Source organism: Pan paniscus, chromosome 15, assembly GCF_029289425.2.
Source record: "Pan paniscus chromosome 15, NHGRI_mPanPan1-v2.0_pri, whole genome shotgun sequence".
Lineage (NCBI taxonomy): Eukaryota > Metazoa > Chordata > Mammalia > Primates > Hominidae > Pan > Pan paniscus.
Window position 1 is genome coordinate 1,266,238 of NC_073264.2, and position 7,145 is coordinate 1,273,382.

General features: G+C 46.4%; 1 pseudogene; it reads left to right on the plus strand.

Moving 5' to 3' along the window:
- Window positions 1-880: 880 nt before the first annotated feature.
- LOC117978474 (ankyrin repeat domain-containing protein SOWAHC-like) lies at window positions 881-5,994 on the plus strand (annotated as a pseudogene).
- The last annotated feature ends 1,151 nt before the right edge of the window (window positions 5,995-7,145 follow it).

Genomic DNA, 7,145 nt, shown 5'->3' on the forward strand with positions numbered 1-7,145 from the left:
CGCAGAGCGCACAGCCCACCTGGCCTCAAGTTCCGCTCCTCTTGGGCATCTCTCTGGATCCTGGGCCCGGGAGCTGGGCACTCTGTATCCACATGGATGAAACTGAGCGGCTGCTGGCGGGGCCCGTCGCCTGATTTTGCCGCCTGGGGTTCTGGCCTCAAGATCCACGCTACTGGGGGGTGGGCCTGGTCTGGGGTGTCCAGTCACTTACTCCCGGTGCACCACGTCTGGACTGCAGCTGCGGCTCCGATGCTGGCGTCAGCTGGCGGGCCTGGTACCTGATGTCCTCAGGGTCAAGTGCATCGCCCGCCCACTTGAGGGGTTGCTGTGACTTGGCCTCCTCCAAGAACTCAGGGGCCACCAGGGCTGGCTCCTCGTGGTAACTGGGATGGTATTGAGCAGCAGGTTTTCACCCTGGTGCCACTGTTGTGCGGACTGCCTGACTTGGGCGCCCAGACACTGGCCTCAGGGTCCGCGTGGCAGGTGTGTGTGCGGGTAGGGTGAGTGGCACGGAGGGTCAGGGGTTGCTCCGTCATCTCTGCCTGTGTGCAACTTGCAGTTTTGCAGTTTTCTGCAGCAGCTGAGGCGCTGGCGTGGGAAGGCGGAGCTCCCCTGGATGGCGTCAGGTTTGCAGGCACAGAGCACAGCCCAGGCCCGAGGGTCCGCTCAGGGGCGATGGTGGTTGAGTTCTCCGTGGAAACTGGGATGGGGTGAACGGCCAGTTCCCGTCCTTTGGCCGCCTGGCCAACTACCAGACTTAGCCGCTGCCGCCCAAGCATCTGTCTCTGGGGTTGCCGCTACTTGGGTAGAAGTGAGTGTCGGGGTGGGGCATGGAGCATCACCAGTTGCCAGGCCAGCACTGTCTTTGCAACATATTCAGATGGCGGCGGGCAGCTCGGGCACCGGCATGGGCTGGCGAGGCTCCCCTGGATGGCCCTCAGATCGCTCACAGCATTGTCCCAGGGCTTCCTCGGCCTGTGCCAGGTGAGCAAGGTGGGGGGAGCTTCCAAGGCTTCTATCCCAACTCTACCTATTTCTAGCTATTTTCTCTTGAGTTATTTTGCGTCTATCTCAGTTTTATTTGCAAAAATAGTATATGCAAAATACATCGAGTGAATGTACATCAGGCATATAGAAGATCTGGCAGAAACACGTTTTCTCATGCCCATTTCCATTCAATATTTGAACACAGAGGCTTCCATGGTTTTGATTCTTTCCACAAAAGGATAGTTTTGTCTGTTTTCACCATTTACATAAGTGAAACTATAAATTATATAATTTTTATGTTCATTCACTAAACATGCTTGTGACATCATTTTGTTCCTATTGATTATTCATTAACTTTATTTTGTAATACTCAATTTTATGACTATACCACAGGTTTGAGGCCTTTGCTTGTTTTGTTTATAATCCACTCCACTATTGATAGACACAAAAGCAGTTTCTGATTTGAGGCTATCATGAATAAACCTGCTACGAACAAATCAGATATACACATTTTTCTGTAATAATATTTTCACTTTTCTTGAGTTTAAGTACATAAGAGTGGATTTTCTGGGTTATAAAATAAGTATACATTTGGCATTGTATGAAATGGGGAGACATTTTCCTAAGTGGTTGTGCCATCTTAAACTACAATGAAAATGTTTGAGAGAATCAGTTCCACTTTCTAACCAATACTTGATGCTGTCAGTTGTTTTAGTGTTATCCATTCTTATGGGATATAACTGCTGAGTAGCTGTCTGCCTTCCCAATAACACGGAAAATTGAGGGCCCAGAGGACAGTTTTATTTTCATATTTGACATCTTCTATTATTTTTTATAGAAGGGTGATTTGGGTAGTAAAATTATCTTTCAATTTTCTAGGTTGTCTCTGAATCTTACTGGTGTTCCTTGTCCTAAACCACATTCAGAAATTTTCACGACCAACTTCTTTTTATCTTTGTCATACCAGGCCAATGAGGGACTGCATTCCTGAGACTTTTTAAGTACTTTTTGTGTGTATGATGGTCTAATAATCATAGCCTTAAAACTTTCTGGCTGGACATGGTGGCTCATGGCTGTAATCCCAGCACTTCGAGAGGCCAAGGCGGGTGGATCACCTGAGGTCAGGAGTTCGAGACCAGCCTGATCAACGTGGAGAAACCCCAACTCTACTAAAAATAAAAAATTAGCTGCGCATGGTGGCACATGCCTGTAATCCCAGCTACTTGGGAGGCAGGAGCTACTTGGGCTGAGGCAGGAGAACCGCTTGAACCCAGGAAGGGTTGTAGTTAGCTGAGATCACACCATTGCACTCCAGCCTGGGCAACAAGAGTGAAATTCCTTCTCAAAAAAACAAAAAAAGAAAGAAAAAAAGAATCTCAGACTTCTGGGAGACACTGAATTTGTGAGTGTGTACAGCATGTCACAATAACTTTTTTTTTTTTTTGAGACCAAGTCTCACTCTGCTGCCCAAGCTGGAGTGCAGTGGTCCATCTCAGCTCACTGCAAATTCTGTCTCCTGGATTCAAGCAATTCTCCTGTCTTGGCCTCCCGAGTAGCTGGGATTACAGGTGCTGCAACCATGCCTGGCTAATTTTTGTATTTTTAGTAGAGACAGAGTTTCACTTATTGGCCAGGCTGGTCTCAAACTCTTCACCTCAGATGATCCACCTGCCTCAGCCAATGGGTGGAGTGTTAACTCAAAATGCGCACATTGAATACTGAGGAAAATGTATAGCCATCATCACCAGCAGCTGAGATGCCAGTTGAGATACCAGAAATGCCCCAGCATGTAACTCCTCTTTTAATTCACACACACACACACACACACACACACACACACTCACGGTAACCACTTCAGGATGGACACAGAAACAGTCACAGTCTTTTTTGGGAGCACACTCCCCTGTGACACTTAGATCCTAATGCTGACTCCAATTCCCTCCTGGGACCTCCCCTCTCCTTGCAGCATGCTGGGCTTTCCCTTAGAAAACCCCATATCATTTCCTTCAATGGAACATGAATCAGCTTCACCCACAGTGTCTGCATGTCTCTGTCCATAGCAAACGTTTTTATTACCTTAAAATATAGATTTTTACCTTAACTAGCCAAGACCTAGGACCCTTTTTCCAAGCTCTTTTAGATGAAGTAATAAATGCAAATATTAGAGATGTGTATATGTGTATAAATATAAGGAGAAACGATGTTGCCTAGTTGTACAAATTAGCTTTAATAAAACTCCTGATTTAAATTATTTAATTGTGAGAAGGGCGATTCTAACTCAACACACCAACGAAATAAAAGCCTTATCCCTCTGCTCCGCCAAAATATCCCATTTAGAGCCTGTGTGTGTGTGTACACACACGTGTGCACTCATCCCCACCTGACCGTATCAAATTATTATTTAAACTAGATATTTTTACTTCGTTGCATAGTAGTAATGGTTTCTGGAATGAAAAAATAAAAAACAGGAGAATAAAACTGTTTAAATATATCTCCGGGTGAACGCTGTGGCCACTGCATGGACCCCGCCGATGGCGCCCAGTACCTGCGTCTCAGGAAGAGGCTCTGGCGGGTCCTCCGCCTGAGGCCGCGCCCCTGGTACCTGTCCCGCGTCCACGTGAACGCGAAGCGCATTCACCATCCCCTCCCTGAAACAGCGGTCCCCGAAGTGCTCCACAGGCAGGGCCGAGCTGGGCAAGGGGGAGCTCAGCCCCTGCACGGGCCGCCCTGAGCGGCGGAGACGCAGGAAGAGCTCGCCGGCTCCACCAGCCCCTACCCCAGATGCGGGACCTCAGACCAGTGAGGACCTGGAGCCCCGCCCCACGGTTGCCAGGAGGTGGACAGGGGCAGCTCCTGGGGGGCTACCGCCCCGAGGCCATTCCGCCAGAACTTGAGCGACCTGGGAAGGCGCAGTGCCCTGCCCTTGAAGAGGAACCTGTGTCCTGGAGGCAGCACCCCGGGAACTCCTCCTCCGAGGACACCGCAGAGGCGAGTGACTCTGGCGGCGCAGGTCTGGCTTTCCCGTCCACGGAGGAGAGCTGTGGGGCTGGGTGAGCTGGACCAGGAAGCACGGCTGGCTGCTCTCGGCCTCCGATGGGGAGTGGACAGCTTAGGGGGTTGCCGCCGTGCCAGCCGGCCTGCTGGCCACTCTGGGCTTCATCACAGCCTCACCTACCTGCGCAGGCACCTAGCACTGCAGGCTGGAGCTTCTGGCCATGCTGGTCAACTTCCCCAACGAGCCTCTGCTGCCTGGGAACAGCAAGGCCAGAGCTACACCGCCCTGCACTTGGCAGCCATGTACCTTGGAGATGGTGAAGCTGCTAGTGGGGACATAGGACGCCGATGTGGACATCAGGGACTACATTGGGAAAAGGGCCTCCCAGCATGTGAGTCAGAGCATCACAGAAGAGATTGAGACCCTGATGGGAGTCCTGGACAAGGACGATGGGGAGAGCACCGCCAGCAGCGGGGATGGGTACTGGAAGATTTAAAAGCTGCCCCCTCCATCTCACCACCTACAAACTCTCACACGTCCTGGAAGATGGGTGGACCCTCTCCACCATCACCACTTGGCTGAAGGTGGTCCAGATGTGAAGCCAAGGATTCCAGGGCGCACAGCCTCGGGCAGGACTAATGGACTTAAAAAACACAGGCTCAACAAAATCCACTTCACAACCCAGATGGTTCCCATCGCACCCTCTTTCAGGGACCCAGAGCAACCACTGGAAGAGAAGGAGTAGGAACACTCTCTTAAAGTCCACTTATCCTACTCCTTCAAATTAAGACCAAAGTCCAATGTATTTAGGTAAAAAATAATTTCTTTTAGAAAATGCTAAGGTTTGTCTTCTGAAATTTAATAACAGAAACAAAAAAAGAACATTAGACGTCAGGAAGTGAGACCAGAAAAGACAAACTAAACTATCCTTACTAGGTTGGAATGGATGGGGTGGAGTTCCCATCAGGCTAGCATTCCGGGGAAAGTGTTTTTTTTTTTTGTTTGTTTGTTTGTTTTTGTTGTTGTTTTTTTTTTTTTTTTTTTGGCGGTGGGGGGAAGGAGTCTCGCTCTGTCACCCAGGCTGGAATGCAGTGGCGCCATCTCCGCTCACTGCAAGCTCCTCCCCTCGGGTTTATGCCATTCTCCAGCCCCAGCCTCCCAGTAGCTGGGACTACAGGCGTCCGCCACCACACACGGCTAATTTTTTTGTATTTTTAGTAGAGACAGGGTTTCACCGTGTTCTCCAGGATGGTCTCTATTCCTGACCTCGTGATCCACCCGCCTCGGCCTGCCAAAGTGCTGGGATTAGAGGCATGAGCCACTGCGCCTGGCCGGATTTCTTTTTAAGAGATTCATCATACTTTGACCTGTGCCCCATTTCCCTCCTCCACCTGTCTGACCTGGCGTTCCTATTTCCGGAGACCAGAAGTGGGGGGAAGAGAAGGGATGACTGTTTCTTTGCTTCCACCATTCCTGCATTCCACGCAAAGGAAGGAATATTGCACTTTTAATTATCTGTTTTATTAAGTGGTTACTCTTTCAAGGACAAAAAAAAATGCAAATTTGTACAAAACAGGTAGTATTTGTAAGTGCAAGTACTACATGCTGTCTTGTTCTTTTACCAATTGCATTTGCATTTTAAGGTACTACTGGTACAGCCACGGTGGAGAACAGTTTGGAGGTTCCTCTAAACACTGAAAATAGAGGTGCCACATGATCCAGCAATCCCACTGTTGGATATATACCCCCAAAATAAGAAATGAGTATATCGAAGAAATTATCTGCACTCCCATGTTGGTTGCACCACTGTTGACAATAGCTAAGATTTGGAAGCAACCTAAGTGTCCATCAACAGGTTAATGTATTAAAGAAAATGTGGTAGATACACACAGTGGAGTATTATTCAGCCCTAAAAAAGAATGAGATTCAGTCATTTGCAACAACATGGAAGGAACTGGATATCATTATGTTAAGGGAAATAAGCCAAGCATGGAAAGGCAGACATTGCATGTTCTCACTTATTTGTGGGATCCAAAAATCAAAACAATTAAACTCATGGACATACTAAGTACTAGGGGGCTGGTGGGGGATACAGGGCACGGGTAATGGGTACAAAAACAGGCAGAAGGAATGAATAAGACATACTGTTTGATAGCACAACAGGGGGACTCTAGTCAATAATTGTACATTTTAAAATAACTAAAAGAATCTAATTGGATTGTAACACAAAGGATGCATGCTTACAGGGATGGATACCCACTCTCCATGATGTGATTAGTTCATGTTGCATTGCCTGTATCAAAATATCTCATGCACCCCATAAATATATATGCCTATTATATACTCATAAAAATGCTTGAAAATAAAAATAAAGGAACTACTGAAGGTCAGGTCAGAGTGGAAATGCAAAAATACTAATTAGAGAAGAATGTGAATACAACAGGAAACCTGTTGGTATTCTATTTATATTGTAAGCAGCAGTTCAATTGTTTTGTAAAAGCAATTTCAATTTTAATCACTGAACTAAAGAAATGGGCAACGCTGACTTCCGTAATATAGGTTCTACCTAACCATCTCTAACACCGCTGTCAAGGAGGACCAGTGTTAAGGTACATTACTAACAACCACACAAATTTTTAAAAGAAAAGAACACTCTAAACAGCCTATGGTACTTTGAAATGAAATATTGCCTCTCATTCTCACTTGTGTTGCCATTCCAAAAGTTTGAATTTGCTGAGGTTTATATTCTGGGTATTACATAACCATTGATTCTATTTGGCATAACCTTATTAAATGGTGCTCAGAGCTGAATTACCTACAAAAACTTTCTGGTTTAATTAGCATAAATTGTTATAAATATTAGTGAGCCCATATTTCTGCGATATAATTAAACCAACTTAATGATTCTCACATAAGTTGTCAATTTATTTTACTAATGCATTCATAATCGATGCTTTGTAGCAACATTTTTCAAATGTTTAAAATGCTAAATCTTCTCAATTTTCCAATATTTTCTTGAGTCTATTAGATACCTATAGTGTAGTTACTGAATAGCTGGGAAACAAATACACCTAGTTAGAAATGGCACTGCTTTATAAAAGGCACTAGAGAAAAGACGAGACTATTTCTATATTTAAATGCTGCTGGCAAGTGAATTCCTTTG